This window comes from Lissotriton vulgaris, chromosome 2_1 (genome assembly GCF_964263255.1).
Source record: "Lissotriton vulgaris chromosome 2_1, aLisVul1.2, whole genome shotgun sequence".
Classification (NCBI taxonomy): Eukaryota; Metazoa; Chordata; class Amphibia; order Caudata; family Salamandridae; genus Lissotriton; species Lissotriton vulgaris.
In genome coordinates this window covers 1,640,827,860-1,640,844,413 of record NC_141687.1, presented here as the reverse complement: position 1 = coordinate 1,640,844,413, position 16,554 = coordinate 1,640,827,860, and the positions used below count along the sequence as shown (strand labels likewise).

The window sequence follows — 16,554 nt, the reverse complement described above, 5'->3', positions numbered from 1 at the left end:
GTCTTGGGTCTTGCTGTCCTTATCTGGCGGGACTGACGACGAACCAGCAACCGCATGTGTCTTTCTTGCCGCTGCCACGATGACCGAGTCCGCCGGAGGGTCAGACCTCACAAACACCGGGTCAGAAGCCGCAGGTTTGTACTTCTTCGTGATGCGTGCTGGCACTGCTCTGATTGAAGCCGGGGTCAGGAAAACGTCCTTGACCGGATCCAAAATCCCTGGGACCAACGGCAGCAGAGGTCTGGAGATGGCCTTTTTGTGCAATGTTTCGAAAATGACCGTCGTCGTGACTTGAGGAACAGACATTTCGATGTTTAGTTTAAGTGCACCTCTCTGCAGAACGTCCAGGTATGTGCCAATATCATCCACAGGGGAGGACCTGGACGTTGGACTGTCTGTCAAAGTCGGAGAGTAGTCCCTCTTCGACGACCTGGTAGATGAAGTGGAAGAGGTAGACGGGGTACGTCTATGCCGATGGTGAGAACTGCGTCCCCGCTCCCTCGACTTCCTGGGACGCTCCTCCCGTCTAGGAGAGCGCGACCTGACCCGATCCCTTGGGCGATGGTCTCTTCTAGGAGATCAGGACGCCCTGGGCGATCCGGCTGGAGACCGCTCAGGAGACCTGCCCCGAGGGACATAAGCCTTTCGGCCATCCAGTCTAGGGTCCTTTGCAGGCGATCTAGATCTTCCCCGACCGTCCCGCCTGGCTTCCCTTGTGGGCGAGCGGGACCCCCTTGGCGCCCTGGTGGGTAGATCCACAGGCGTGGAGCGCCTGGGTGGGCTACGTCTGTCTATCTCCTCCACCATGTCCTGGAGAGCTGACCTGTGGCGCGGGCTGGCATATTCCTGCATACGCCTGGTAGCCCCATCGTCTCTCCAATGGTCCAAGGACCGGTACCATCTTGGCGACAGCCGGATGCGTCCCGCAGAAGGGTCTGGCCGACGTTCAGGCGTCCTGTGCACCGGGCTTCTAGATCTGGAGTGTGCAGTAGAGGAGCCCGAGGACCGATGAGAAGAATGGTGAGAAGCAGATTCTGTCACCATGATCGTGTCCGAGCGCCTCGACGTCGAGCGCTCCCTTCTCGCCGCCGACCGCTTCCGAGGGGTCGGGGGATCAAACAACCTCGATCCCGAGCGGCTATGCGAACGTTCATAGTCTCTCGACGTCGAGCGGCGATGAGCAACCGCCGACGGAGCCTTCTGCCTTGACGTTGAGCGATGGTGTCTGGTCGTCGACGGGGACCTCAGCCTCGACGTCGAACGTCGATGACCTGTCGCCGACGGAGGCTTCTCTCTCGACGCTGAATGGCCTGTCGTCGACGGAGCTCTCCGCCTCGACGCCGAATGGCGATGGTCAGTCGCCGACGTAGAGCCATGCCTCGACGTCGGATGCCTGTGCGACGACGGCGGAGGGGTATTGGGCACCCTCGACGCCGAACGCCGCTGCTGCTGCACCGACGGGGACCGCGTCCTCGACGCCGATCGACGAGCACCCGTCGACGGCGGAGGAGTCACCTTCCTCGACGCCGATCGTCGCCTGGTTGACGACGGCGAGGTGACGTCCCTCGACGCCGATCGTCGCCTGGTTGACGACGGCGGAGGGGTAATGGATCTCGACGCCGACCGTAGCCCGGGTGACGGCGGCGGAGTAGCCTTCCTCGACGCCGATCGCCGCCCGGTTGACGGCGGCGGAGGCGATTTCGAAGATGCCGCCTTCGATGACGCACCTGGCCTTCCTCTCGATGGCGAGCCCGCCGTCGACGGCAGCTTCCCAGAGGAAAATCCTTCCTGTGGATCTGTTCTCAGCGCCGAGCCCGACGCTGAGTTAGAAGGACGTGAAGACTTCTTCTTTGAAGACGAATGGGTCTTCTTGGAGCCCTTCTTCACTGGGGACTTCCCTCTCGAAGCTCTGTGGGCCAGGCCATAAATCCGAATTCTCTCCCTGTCCTTGAGAGTCCTGCCTGATAGGTTCTCACAGTGTGGACAGGTTTCAGGATCATGGTCATCAGGCAGGCAAACAATACAGACCTCGTGGCTGTCTGTCTTGGCCTTCTTGCTGTTGCAAGAGGGACATTTATCAAAAAGAGATGGCATTTTTCGAAGTAAAATGCCCTCCAAACTGCTCAAAAAAAGCAGTATCTTACTTGACAAGGTGGTAGACGTCGAAGTAAGAGCAAAAAGCTTGAAAAAGAAGCAATTTTCTGCAGAAAATTCAGAAAATTAGTGGAGCTGTGTAAACCAGGGTCCTTCACTGAAGGAGCCGGAAAGAACAACTGCCTAACTGCCACTCCTGAGGCATGATGGGATTCAGGGGGTCATGAGTGCCTTAAAGGCACAGTGTCAGTTTTTTGTTATTTAGCTACAGGTTAGCTTTTCAGTCTGGTTAGACTGTGTGTTTGCAATGCAGCCTGGGAGCTTCCTATGCTTCCAGTGAGTTCTGAGAATTTCTACTGCTTTTTGAGCATTAAAACAATTCCTAAACAAGCTTTGGTGTTGTTTTCTCCTGTTTCTAATGCTTATTATTCATGTATGGTGGAAATTCTTCACAGCATATTTCAGCTCTAATGTGATCTGGCTGCTATTCCTTGTTTTTTATATATATATATGGTTTATATATATATGTGTATTTATATGTGGGGCACATATATTATAGTGTTTCCGGGGTCCCGCACGTAGGCGGGAATATTCTAATGCTTATGACTATTGATGAGGATCCCCTGGAAGAGAACAAATGTTCTACTATTGTGTGTTCTCACTATTCTCCCAACAAAAATATTATTCAAATGTGTGAATAGGCATAGGGCTTTTGACACAATAGGCCCCAAAACGCAACGTGGAGACATCATGTTTTCGCAATGAAAATTGACCAATTTTAGAAAAGTGGGTGGTTATGGTGTCTGAGCTCAGCCACCAAGCAAACCTACTATACCATGGTATTTTTAACTAGCATTTGCAATGCAATAGGTCTCGAATTAGGAAAGTCTGAGCTATTGGTATTGTAAATGACATTTTTTTTAATATGTGTTGGCCTTGAAAATATATAAATTAATAGCATTGTTATTCACAAAGCCAATATCTTACACTTTCCTAATGCAAGTCCTATTTGCTATGAAAATGCTTTTTGGTAGCAAGCAAGGACAGTGCTGTTGTGGTGCTGAGTGATGATGTGGTTGGGCTGAGTGATGTGATGGTGTATTAGAGTGATGTGGTGGTGTCCCCGAGTGATGTGGTGGTGTCCCCGAGTGATGTGGTGGTGGTGTCCCCGAGTGATGATGTGGTGGTGTCCCAGAGTGATGATGTGGTGGTGTCCCCGAGTGATGATGTGGTGGTGTCCCCGAGTGATGATGTGGTGGTGTCCCTGAGTGATGTGGCGGTGTCCCCGAGTGATGTGGTGGTGTCACCGAGTGATAATGTGGTGGTGTCCCCGAGTGATGTGGCGGTGTCCCCGAGTGATGTGGTGGTGTCCCCGAGTAATGTGGTGGTGTCCCCGAGTGATGTGGCGGTGTCCCCGAGTGATGTGGCGGTGTCCCCGAGTGATGTGGCGGTGTCCCAGAGTGATGTGGCGGTGTCCCCGAGTGATGTGGTGGTGTCCCCGAGAGATGTGGTGGTGTTCCCGAGTGATGTGGTGGTGTTCCCGAGTGATGTGGTGGTGTCCCTGAGAGATGTGGTGGTGTCCCCGAGTGGTGTCCCTGAGTGATGTGGCGGTGTCCCCGAGTGATGTGGTGGTGTCCCCGAGTGATGTGGTGGTGTCCCCGAGTGATGTGGTGGTGTCCCCGAGTGATGTGGTGGTATCCCCGAGTGATGTGGTGGTGTCCCCGAGTGATGTGGTGGTGTCCCCGAGTGATGTGGTGGTGTTCCCGAGTGATGTGGTGGTGTTCCCGAGTGATGTGGTGGTGTTCCTGACTGATGTGGTGGTGTTCCCGAGTGATGTGGTGGTGTCCCTGAGAGATGTGGTGGTGTCCCGAGTGGTGCCCCTGAGTGATGTGGTGGTGTCCCTGAGTGATGTGGTGTCCCCGAGTGATGTGGTGGTGTTCCCGAGTGATGTGGTGGTGTTCCCGAGTGATGTGGTGGTGTCCCCGAGTGATGTGGTGGTGTCCCCGAGTGATGTGGTGGTGTCCCCGAGTGATGTGGTGGTGTCCCCGAGTGATGTGGTGGTGTTCCCGAGTGATGTGGTGGTGTTCCCGAGTGATGTGGTGGTGTTCCTGAGTGATGTGGTGGTGTTCCCGAGTGATGTGGTGGTGTCCCCGAGTGGTGTCCCTGAGTGATGTGGCGGTGTCCCCGAGTGATGTGGTGGTGTCCCAGAGTGATGTGGTGGTGTCCCAGAGTGATGTGGTGGTGTCCCCGAGTGATGTGGTGGTGTCCCCGAGTGATGTGGTGGTGTCCCCGAGTGATGTGGTGGTGTCCCTGAGAGATGTGGTGGTGTCCCCGAGTGGTGCCCCTGAGTGATGTGGTGGTGTCCCTGAGTGATGTGGTGTCCCCGAATGATGTGGTGGTGTCCTAGAGTGATATGGTGGTGTCCTCGAGTTATGTGGTGGTGTCCCAGAGTTATGTGGTGGTGTCCCAGAGTTTTGTGGTGGTGTCCCAGAGTTATGTGGTGGTGTCCCAGAGTTATGTGGTGGTGTCCCAGAGTTATGTGGTGGTGTCCCAGAGTTATGTGGTGGTGTCCCAGAGTTTTGTGGTGGTGTCCCAGAGTTATGTGGTGGTGTCCCAGAGTTATGTGGTGGTGTCCCAGAGTTATGTGGTGGTCTCCCAGAGTTATGTGGTGGTCTCCCAGAGTGATGTGGTGGTCTCCCAGAGTGATGTGGTGGTGTCCCTGAGAGATGTGGTGGTGTCCCTGAGAGATGTGGTGGTGTCCCCGAGTGGTGTCCTGAGTGATGTGGGGGTGTCCCCGAGTGATGTGGGGGTGTTCCCGAGTGATGTGGGGGTGTTCCCGAGTGATGTGGGGGTGTCCCCGAGTGATGTGGGGGTGTCCCCGAGTGATGTGGGGGTGTCCCCGAGTGATGATGTGGTGGTGTCCCCGAGTAATGTGGTGGTGTCCCCGAGTGATGTGGCGGTGTCCCCGAGTGATGTGGCGGTGTCCCCGAGTGATGTGGCGGTGTCCCCGAGTGATGTGGTGGTGTTCCCGAGTGATGTGGTGGTGTTCCCGAGTGATGTGGTGGTGTTCCCGAGTGATGTGGTGGTGTTCCTGAGTGATGTGGTGGTGTCCCTGAGTGATGTGGTGGTGTTCCCGAGTGATGATGTGGTGGTGTCCCCGAGCGATGATGTGGTGGTGTCCCCGAGTGATGATGTGGTGGTGTCCCCGAGTGATGATGTGGTGGTGTCCCCGAGTAATGTGGTGGTGTTCCCGAGTAATGTGGTGGTGTTCCCGAGTGATGTGGTGGTGTTCCTGAGTGATGATGTGGTGGTGTCCCCAAGTGATGATGTGGTGGTGTCCCTGAGTGATGATGTGGTGGTGTCCCCAAGTGATGATGTGGTGGTGTCCCCGAGTGATGATGTGGTGGTGTCCCCGAGTGATGATGTAGTGGTGTCCCCGAGTGATGATGTGGTGGTGTCCCCGAGTGATGATGTGGTGGTGTCCCCGAGTGATGATGTGGTGGTGTCCCCGAGTGATGATGTGGTGGTGTCCCCGAGTGATGATGTGGTGGTGTCCCCGAGTAATGTGGTGGTGTCCCCGAGTGATGTGGTGGTGTCCCCGAGTGATGTGGTGGTGTCCCCGAGTGATGTGGTGGTGTCCCTGAGTGATGTGGTGGTGTTCCCGAGTGATGATGTGGTGGTGTCCCCGAGTGATGATGTGGTGGTGTCCCCGAGTGATGTGGTGGTGTCCCTGAGTGATGTGGTGGTGTTCCCGAGTGATGATGTGGTGGTGTCCCCGAGTGATGATGTGGTGGTGTCCCCGAGTGATGATGTGGTGGTGTCCCCGAGTGATGATGTGGTGGTGTCCCCGAGTAATGTGGTGGTGTTCCCGAGTAATGTGGTGGTGTTCCCGAGTGATGTGGTGGTGTTCCTGAGTGATGATGTGGTGGTGTCCCCAAGTGATGATGTGGTGGTGTCCCCGAGTGATGATGTGGTGGTGTCCCCAAGTGATGATGTGGTGGTGTCCCCGAGTGATGATGTGGTGGTGTCCCCGAGTGATGATGTGGTGGTGTCCCCGAGTGATGATGTGGTGGTGTCCCCGAGTGATGATGTGGTGGTGTCCCCGAGTGATGATGTGGTGGTGTCCCCGAGTGATGATGTGGTGGTGTCCCCGAGTAATGTGGTGGTGTCCCCGAGTAATGTGGTGGTGTCCCCGAGTAATGTGGTGGTGTCCCCGAGTGATGTGGCGGTGTCCCCGAGTGATGCGGCGGTGTCCCCGAGTGATGCGGCGGTGTCCCCGAGTGATGCGGCGGTGTCCCCGAGTGATGCGGTGGTGTCCCCGAGTGATGTGGTGGTGTTCCCGAGTGATGTGGTGGTGTTCCTGAGTGATGTGGTGGTGTTCCCGAGTGATGTGGTGGTGTCCCTGAGAGATGTGGTGGTGTCCCCGAGTGGTGTCCCCGAATGATGTGGTGGTGTCCCAGAGTGATATGGCGGTGTCCTCGAGTTATGTGGTGGTGTTCCAGAGTTATGTGGTGGTGTTCCAGAGTTATGTGGTGGTGTCCCAGAGTTATGTGGTGGTGTCCCAGAGTTATGTGGTGGTCTCCCAGAGTTATGTGGTGGTCTCCCAGAGTGATGTGGTGGTGTCCCTGAGAGATGTGGTGGTATCCCTGAGAGATGTGGTGGTGTCCCTGAGAGATGTGGTGGTGTCCCTGAGAGATGTGGTGAGGCCCCGAGTGGTGTCCTGAGTGATGTGGGGGTGTCCCCGAGTGATGTGGGGGTGTTCCCGAGTGATGTGGGGGTGTCCCCGAGTGATGTGGGGGTGTCCCCGAGTGATGTGGGGGTGTCCCCGAGTGATGTGGTGGTGCCCCCGAGTGATGTGCCCGAGTGATGTGGGGGTGTCCCCAAGTGATGTGGTGGTGTCCCCGAGTGATGTGGTGGTGTCCCCGAGTGATATGGTGGTGTCCCCGAGTGATATGGTGGTGTCCCCGAGTGATATGGTGGTGTCCCCGAGTGATATGGTGGTGTCCCCGAGTGATATGGTGGTGTCCCAGAGTTATGTGGTGGTCTCCCAGAGTGATGTGGTGGTCTCCCAGAGTGATGTGGTGGTCTCCCAGAGTGATGTGGTGGTGTCCCTGAAAGATGTGGTGGTGTCCCTGAGAGATGTGGTGGTGTCCCCGAGTGGTGTCTCTGAGTGATGTGGGGGTGTCCCCGAGTGATGTGGGGGTGTCCCCGAGTGATGTGGGGGTGTCCCCGAGTGATGTGGGGGTGTCCACGAGTGATGTGGTGGTGTCCCAGAGTGATGTGGTGGTGCCCCAGAGTGATGTGGTGGTGCCCCAGAGTGATGTGGTGGTGCCCCAGAGTGATGTGGTGGTGCCACTGAGTGATGTGGTGGTGCCACTGAGTGATGTGGTGGTGCCACTGAGTGATGTGGTGGTGCCACTGAGTGACGTGGTGGTGCCACTGAGTGACGTGGTGGTGCCACTGAGTGACGTGGTGGTGCCACTGAGTGATGTGGTGGTGCCACGGAGTGATGTGGTGGTGCCACTGAGTGATCTGGTGGTGCCCCTGAGTGATGTGGTGGTGTTCCTGAGTGATGTGGTGGTGGCTTCCCTGAGTGATGTGGTGGTGCCCCTGAGTGGTGCCCCTGAGTGATGTGGTGGTGTCCCTGAGTGATGTGGTGTGTGGGGGTATGAGGGGGTGAGGGTGAGAGGGTTGTGAGGGTGAGGGGTGTGAGGCTGTGAGGGTGAGTGAGGGTGGGTGAGGGTGGGTGAGCGTGCGTGCGTGAGGGGGTGTGAGGGTGAGGGTGATGGGGGTGAGGGTGATGGGGGTGAGGGTGACGGGGTGAGGGTGATGGGGGTGAGGGTGATGGGGTGAGGGTGTGAGGGGGTGAGGGTGAGTGAGGGTGAGTGAGGGTGAGTGAGGGTGAGGGAGGGTGGGTGAGGGTGAGTGACGATGAGTGAGGGTGTGAGGGTGAGTGAGGGTGTGTGAGGGTGTGGGAGGGTGAGAGGGTGTGCGAGGGTGAGGAGGTGTGAGGGTAAGGGTCCGAAGTAAATGGTGGCAGGGCAGACATCATAAGACAGAGAGAAGAGACTGCTTGGTGACTGCGTTGGTCAGTTTCAAAATCTGGAGGGGCAGAGTCAGCACAGTCTGCGAGGGATCAACATGTCTAGAGGCAAAGCATAGCGGATGTAGTATTGCAGCTAGCAAGTCGAGTGTTTTCAAGCTGAGTGTCCCTAGAGCAATGGCAACACAGCAACAGCATTTGAGGAGCAAGGCTACTGTAAACAAGCACGGTAGGCTTTCACTTTCGTCCAGAAACAAGCTCTCGGTTATGCTGTGGCGGGGGAGCGGGAGCGCATTCCTTTGAAGTCTGATGCGGGGGAGCGGCTGCCTTTGAAGTCTGATGCCGAGGCAGAGACAAATGGTGGTGAGCGATGTGCACGCGGGGGGCGGGGGAGAGGCAGCCTTTGATGTCTGATGCCGAGGCACAGACAAATGGTGGTGTGTTATGTGGCTGGCGATGGTGTGCATGCGCATGGATCACATGAACTGTATGCGATCCGCAGCCGCTTTGGTAGACTTTTCTTTTCCGCTTACTATAATCTCGCCGGAGCAATGTGCAAGCGCATTGGCTCAGGTGAGACTTAACTAGACACGCATGAAAGTCTAGGGTGATGTGACTTGCGAGGATCCCACTACGTTTTCTTACTCAGAATGTCCTGCAAACTTCAAACTTTGGCTAAAATCCTGCATTTTTCTCACATTTTGTGAGGGACATTTCCAGAGTCTGCTGAAATCCACGAAATACCAACCACCCATCATTCCCACACTTCTACATCAACCAAATTAAAGAAGTTAAGAGTAGATAGAACCAGGTTTTAATAAAAATCATCCCAAAGGAATTACAATTCCTAAGAAAGAGAAGTAGTAGGAGACACTGCACATGAAGAGTACCATTTATGAAAAAGAGTACCAGCATCTACAGTCGAGTTCAAAGTCGACTGCCTTTTCGAAACTGAAATTCTCTAAGCCAGATGTAAAGAAATATCTTTATTTGAAACTTCTTCCCTACAACTTCCATAATGACAAACACAACTGAAAAGGAAGAGAAACTGTATGGTTTCAGAGGAAGGATCCAAGGAGGAGATGCGGACAGAGATTTGAAAAGTGGAAACGATGATTTACATGGCCGACAGGAATCCACTGCTATCACTTCTGCTTTCGCCTTATGAAATTTAGGAAGCATCTTTGGGAGCAAACAAAAAAAGGAAGGAATGCAAACCCTTTCCTTGGTTAGCTAATTAGAAGTGCATCCTCTCTACATGCTTCCACCTCCTGAATGGGAGAAAAATCTGGGGTGCAGGGAGTTTGTCACAGATGCAACGAGCTCCAGATAAATGGCATCAAATCTTCTGACAACCTTCAGAAATCTTGTTCTGAGAGGAAGAAAAAAATCTCTGCTCAACTTGTCAACTTTCACATTGTTCAGACATTTGATGTGAATCGCTGAAATCAAATTTAGATGATTATCGGGCCATCTCCCCAAAGACTGCCACCTCGTTGAGAGATCTCAAAATTGTGCTTTCCTGATGGTTTATGTAAGCCACAGGCGCTGTGATGTCTGATTACACTAATACACTCCTTCACTAAACTTGATGTTTAAAGTGGTACAAAGCTCGGAATACTGCACTCCCATCACTCAAGTTCAGGGACTTGAACATCTCAGTCATGTTCCACTTGGCCTACACTGACAGAGTCTTAAATTGTTCCTCAACCAATCTAATGGGCTTCCACATCCTGTGAATACTACGCAAGATTTTCAAGAGGATCCCACTGAACACTAGACAAATAGTCAGCCAGGCTCTTATCACAAGCAGACCTGATTACGGAATCGCCCTCTACATCGGAATGCCAGCCCATGTACTACACCATCTCCACACCAACCAGAACGCTGCTGCCAGAAACATCCTTAACATCCCATGAAATAACCACATCTCTCCACACCACAAAAATCTCCACTGGCTCGCAGTCCGGGAAAGATGTAAGTTCCAGCTACTCACCCAAACCCTCAAAGCTCTCCACAACACCGGTCTAGCTTACCTCAACCACCGCCTCAACTTCTTCCAACCAACCAAACACCTTCAATCAGCATCCCAGGCACCTCCCTTGCATCAAGAAGCTCCTTGGCATACATTGCGGCCAAGACCTGGAACGACCTCCGAAAACATCTCAGAACCTCCCCCTTCCATATGGACTGCGGAAGGAAACTCAAAACATGGCTCTTCCAGAAGAAACAGGCATGATCGCCTCCTCCCCTCTCAGGACTGCCCTGCCCAGCGCCACAATATCCTCACGGGGGATTAGCCATGCTCTAAAAATTCATATAACACAACAGACACAAATAGAATTTTGTCGGATCTTGATGCATCCTCACTCCTTATAACCGTTTATCCAGTACCAAAATCCAGTGAAGTTGCGGCTTGAGCTCCTCTGTCACTGAACGGACATATCCATTGATTGGGATTTCCGGTGCCAAGGTTTTTGCAGATGCTAAATCATAGGTCAATGGTGTGGTCTTACCTAACGGCTGAATTGTGAAGACACATACATGATGCCATGTGTTGTACTTCCAACCACATGTGTGCTGAGGCTTTCTGACATGACAGTGGTTTTGAAAGATGATTGCAACAGTGAGCTGCCCTATCTCAGGGAATTAATACTTTGTCCACATCCATCCTGAAACTTGCCCACATAAATGTAATATTTTTGACAAAGTTAGCTGACATTTCCATACATTCAGTAAAAATCAAGGCAGGTTCAGGAATATCAAAGTAATCTCTAGTTATTGATGTCCCTTTTCTTCTTCTGAAGAGCATGAATCAAACAATTGTGTGTGAAGATTGGGACTTACTGCAGGTAAAGAAAAAAAGGAACTAGCTGCCACCTTTGTAAACACCCATGGTGCTGATCAGAGTGAGGAGGAGAACTCTGATCTTCCAAAAATGGTTCTGAACACAAAACCTGAGAAATATCTCACGATATCACACAATTGGAACATGAAAATATGCATCCATCAACCCTATTATGCAAATTAAGTGATTTGTTGAGATTAAGAGAGTGATTCAGTGGAGTGTCTCAGTCTCGAACTGAATGTTCTTGATGTACCTATTTAGACGTTTCAAGTTTATTAAGATCCAATAACTTCCCTTCACCTTGGGTACCAGGATCGCAACTGAATACACTTCCTGACCTCTCTCCATCCCTGGGACTGGAGCTATTGCAGCTTTGCAGATCTACAGAGTTCTTTTCTTTACTGGCCATTTCGGACAGGGCATAAGAGTGGTCCCAGATTCATGTGGTGTGGGTATGAACTCTATCCAATAACCCCATGTGAAGAATGTCCATGTCACACAAGTCTGAAGTGTTTTTTTCCTATTCCAATAGGAAGTGATGGATCATCCCAACCACCTGCAACTCTTGTCCATCATCTCCCTGTAGCACGGCATAGTCAGAAAACAGTATCTTTTGACTTCCGTTTCCACTGAGATCTCCCAGAAAATGGCCTGCTCTGCGATTGAGAACTTCAATCAGCATTTTGCTGTGTCCTTGACGGGTGTCTGAGAGGGGATCCTGTCCTTATAGAAGTGGATGATCTGGATTGATGCTTTCTGAATGAAAAATAATCTGTCTAATTATGAGATGTTTGGTTTTCCTTCACCCGGCTTTACTACATATTGAAGAGCTAAAAATGAATTTCCTAAGCTGCATAGAAACCGAAGCATGCACCACTCCATCACAGCCTCTGACTACCGCGCTTGCATGGAGCCCCAGCCGTAGTAACCACGCTAGCAGGGGGCATTCATTGTCAAAATAAAATAGACTGCATCGATCATAACAGACCAAAAGTGCTAGCATATTCAAAATGAACACTGAGAGGCAATCTGCATCAATAACCAGGTATCTCAGGACGCAGAGATCACAGGATTTAGTATTTCCCTCAATAACGAAGCAACAATAATATCGAAAGATGTAGGTATGTTCCTCCACAGGCCTCCAGCATATGGCAGCGAGCTGATAATCAATTTCACATGTTCCATGGTGGCAGCTCACACAATGGTTTAGGGTTTGGTCCCAAGCCTGGCAAGAGAGGAGACCAGAGAACTATGGTGGAGGTCAAAACCCAGTCAGTAAACTCAGCATCTCTTGTTCCTGACCCTGAAGACAGAAAACAAAACAGAAAGAGGCTGGGAATGCTGTATTTTATGATACCCAGCTAAGGGGGGGGGGGATTTTAGGGTGGGCATTTCTAGTTTATTTCCTGTCTTTGGAGGTAGGATTCCCCACATGAAGTACTGACTGAGACAAGGACAACGGAAGCAGAGGTAATATAGGCTTTGATTCTGTGCCAGATACAATAAAAATGTTTTTACTGTAGTCACCTCTTTGCCTAGTGACGTGGGGAAATCATGGCAGGCACTGATTCAGTCACATAGGTCCATTAATTAGTTAATGGCTCACTGCTGGCTTCTGTGTGGGAGTACTGGAGGTCCTGTGTGTTATCCCAACAAAGGTAACTCCGCTTACATTTCTTCTAAAGTTTATAAATGCAATAACACTCATTGAAATGGGTAACAGCAACACGATTGACCGAACTTAGAAACGGCAAAACCGCTATATCTCACATGCTATATAAATAAAGGTAATATACTGTAAAAGACGATTCGAATAATGCGCATAGTGGATATAAAATACGGATTGTAGTTTGAGATGTGAATGCCTGCGATGAGTTTAAAGAGAAACGAAAGAGACAATAATATGCCCCACTCTTCATCTCCTAGATGGGTCACATCGTTCTAACATCATGACAAGAGACGTGTTAGTGTTGTTTAATCACAGTATTTTCGAAATATTTACACTAATTAAACATTTCAGTAAATATTGTTCATGATCTTAATCTTTGAAGTATATCCTGTCCATCCACAACATTAGACCTATTTTCCGTATTGACTAAGAACATATTAGAGTCCGTCACTTGGCAAGCGAGGTAATCTAACTTTTTGGTGCTCAAGTGTAAACTCAGAATGAAAATTGTGAACACTACCGTCTTGACATGCGACCCAACTCTATCGTCTGAAAACATGTTCCTCCTAACAAAGTTATTTCTTCTTTTTAGCTCTTCCAGCCTTTAGCCACTCATGTTCACTCTTTCAGCCAGCGAGAAATCTCGCAAATAAAGTCTCCTTGCAATTTAAGGGCCGCGCCGTGCCAGAATCAATTGCCGAAAATTCACCAACTCAAAGCATCAATACAGCAAGACTTACCTACCGTCTCGCGACGGAGGATCTTCCATAAAAAAAATCCTATGTCTCCGCTTTGCTTTTTCGACTCGAAAGTACTTAACCAATTGAAGGCAGAGGAAGCCAATCATAAAGCTCGCTCATATTGAGTGACACGCAATGGGCAGTAGTGAAACGGGCAGCAGATCTGCACCTCCCCATGAAGCCCGCAATTGGTTCAAAGAGAAAGGTACGGACTCATTGAAGACGGCCCCCTTTCCCAGTAAAAGTACCGCCCCCGCCGACAGGAAGTGACCTCTAAGTCGCTGGTGCACGAGGGAACCATTCCAGTCTGCGTGCGCTGCCGGTCGTGCAGAAGGGGCTCTCTGATAGGCTGACACCGGCGAAGTCAGACCTCTGTGGCAGGTTTTATGGCGGAGTGTTCTGTCTTATGAAGCTCCGTGTATCTTCATGCCTTATTTCCTTGTGAGCGCATGTGCACGTTATATGCATGCGCACTAAAATATTCTCTTTAAAACCTGTTTTTCACAACTCCCCAGTCGCTCGGCAGCGGGAGGTTAGCAAATAACTTCAGCATTCGATAGCTTTGTTTTGATGCCAGAAAGCTGAGAGTGTAGACAAAATGAAACCTTCGCTGAAAGAAGACAATAACAAAAGATAGCGAGGAATTCAGAAAATGAAAGAATAATACAAGAACAAAATAGAAAAAAGGCCCAAGATTCAGAGAATGTAAAAATGCTGTAAAGGCCCGTAGAGGGGAAGAAAGTTTTACTGAGCGTCATTAAGTGACAGATATAGCATGCACTGCAACAGCACAACTTCCCTCAAATACAGTGAATATGCCCATTGTCGGGCCTCAGGGAACGCAGCGCCGGTAACGCTGCGCAATGTAAATAGGACCCGGGACACTCGTTTGGCTCTCAGCGTGGTCCGGACTAACTCCGTGACCACGCCTCCTTTATTTTATAGCCCGCGCGGACGTGACGTACCACATCCGCGCTAGCGCACGTCTAAGTGTGCAAACACTAGACTGCAACACCGCAGTCTTAAACATTACACTCCTTCCAACCTTTATTAAAAACACAACATTCAACAGTCTGTGGTGGGGCAATTAGCTTAATCTGGATAGGTGAAAGGAAAACGCAAACAAAAATGGCCGGCAGGCCTGTTACCAGTCTGACGATCAGGTACCACAGTCTCAGCCCATAGCAAAGTCCGCCGGCTGCGAAGAGTGCGCGGGGTTTCTTCTCAGCCCATAGCCAGCAGCTTCCCCTCGGAACAGGACTCGCCGAGGAGTGTTTTGCCGGGCTGGGATTAGTGACAGCCCGTCGCCGGAGGATTGGAGGCTATCTGCGTCTGACCTCCCAGAGTCCGGAAGATTCGCCGCTGCTCCTTCCTCGGGGCTCCCTGGCCCACTCGCTGGGGAACAGGCGCTGGATGTTGGGGGGCTTGAGATGGTACTGTCTGGGTCTTGATCCGCTTGTTCTCCAGATTGAGCGAACGCTCGCTTGAAGAAGGATACATTTCGGGTGACGCTCTCGCCGTCGCGCTGGGCAGTTACCATCGTGCCAGACCGGCGAGTGACAGTCCACGGCCGGGGCTCAAACGGGAGCCTGAACTTGCTCCCGGGGAAACGGTCTCTCACATAGACCCAGTCTCTTTCCTCTATGGGCGATTCCCTGCCCCGGCGCCTGAAACTGGCATACTCATTCGAGCGTCTTCGGTTGCGCAGGGTTCGCTGAGGGTCTGCCTCCTTTGGGGTCCAGGTGCGATGATGAGGAAGGGTGTCTCTGACAATTCTGCCCATTGCGGATGGTCCTGGGGCGGCAGTGGTTGTGCGATGGGGCGTTAACCTGTATTCCCTCAGGAATGTGTACAGGGCCCTCTCCACTGGTGTTCCTTCCGCCTGAGCGATCCTGATGACTTTGTTTAGGGTCCTCATGAACCGCTCAACCTCACCGTTGGCTTGGGGCCATCTGGGGGTGATCTTCCTGTGTTGAATCCCCCATTCCTGGAGGTAGTCGGCAAACTCTTGGCTTTGAAACGGTGGTCCGTTGTCCGTCTTTATTTGTTCAAAGATGCCATGGGTGGCGATCATCTTTTCCAGTTTGGTAGTCACTTCCTTGGCGGTCAAAGATGTTATTATTTCTACTTCGGGATATTTCGTCAAGTCGTCGATGACGACGAGCATGTAGCGGCCGTCCGGAAGGTGTCCAAAGTCGGCACTCACTCGTTCCCATGGTCTCGCCGGATCGTCCTCAGTAATTACCGAGGCCGGAGGCTCGGGTGGACCTGCCGCTTGGCACCAGTGGCATCCTTTGACCAGCTGTTCGACTTTGACGTCCATCTCCGGGAACCAAACCTTTGCTCGGAGCCTGCTTTTTGTTTTCGCGATCCCTTGGTGGCCGCGATGAGCCAGCTCGACGGCCTGTTGTTGTAGACTGGCAGGCATTACAATTCGGGGTCCTCTGAGAAGGCACCCTTGAGTGTCCACCGACAGCTCCTCTTTCACTCTGAGGATCGCCTCTAGGGCCCTCTTTGCCTCGGGAGTTCTCTGACCCAGGGAATTCTGGAGTGATTTCCAATTGCTGTTTCGTGATGCATCTATTGCAAGCTGGAGGATCTCGTCTCTGCGGGTCGCTTCCACAATCAGGTCGATGCCCATAGGTAGGGGTCGTGAGCGTTCCAGGATGATCCGTACCTACTCCTCCGTTTCTTCCGCATCTTCCTGTTCCTGCGGGTTTGCCGCTCGGGGATGCCGAGAGAGGTAGTCGGCCGGGTTATTTGCGCCGGGCTTGAATTCCAGCTTGTAGTCATACTCTTGGAGCTGTAAGATCCACTTTTCGATTCTGGGGGGAGGTTTAGAGACTGATCCACGGAATAGGGGGAGTAGAGGCTTATGATCGGTGGATACAGTGAAGGGATGTCCATAGACGTACACATGGAAGTGCCTGCAGGCCCAGTGGATTGCGATGGCTTCCCTTTCAATTTGAGAGTAGCGCTGTTCAGTCTCCGTTAGGGAGCGGCTCGCATAGGCTATTGGCTCCCAGTCCTCTCCATTTCGTCTCTGTGTCAGTACCGCACCTAGTCCATACGGGCTGGCGTCAACAGCGATGTTGGTTGTTTTGGTGGGGTCGAAGTACGACAGAGTGGTGTTGGCTGAGAGGGCGGCTTTAGTGTTCTG

At 51.9% G+C, this 16,554-nt stretch overlaps 1 protein-coding gene across 4 annotated transcripts in view; it reads right to left on the bottom strand.

Moving 5' to 3' along the window:
- Positions 1 to 16,554, bottom strand: part of L3MBTL3 (L3MBTL histone methyl-lysine binding protein 3) — a 713,216-nt gene that overhangs the window by 593,035 nt on the left and 103,627 nt on the right. Inside the window, exon 1 of one of the 4 annotated variants that reach the window (XM_086957520.1) lies at positions 13,395 to 13,521. The exons of 2 other annotated variants lie outside the window; for them this stretch is intronic. The gene's annotated coding sequence lies outside the window, so the exon portion shown is untranslated. Of the gene's footprint in view, positions 1 to 13,394; positions 13,522 to 16,554 lie in introns of those variants that run through there. One more of the 4 variants, XM_086957522.1, reaches the window with a different exon arrangement.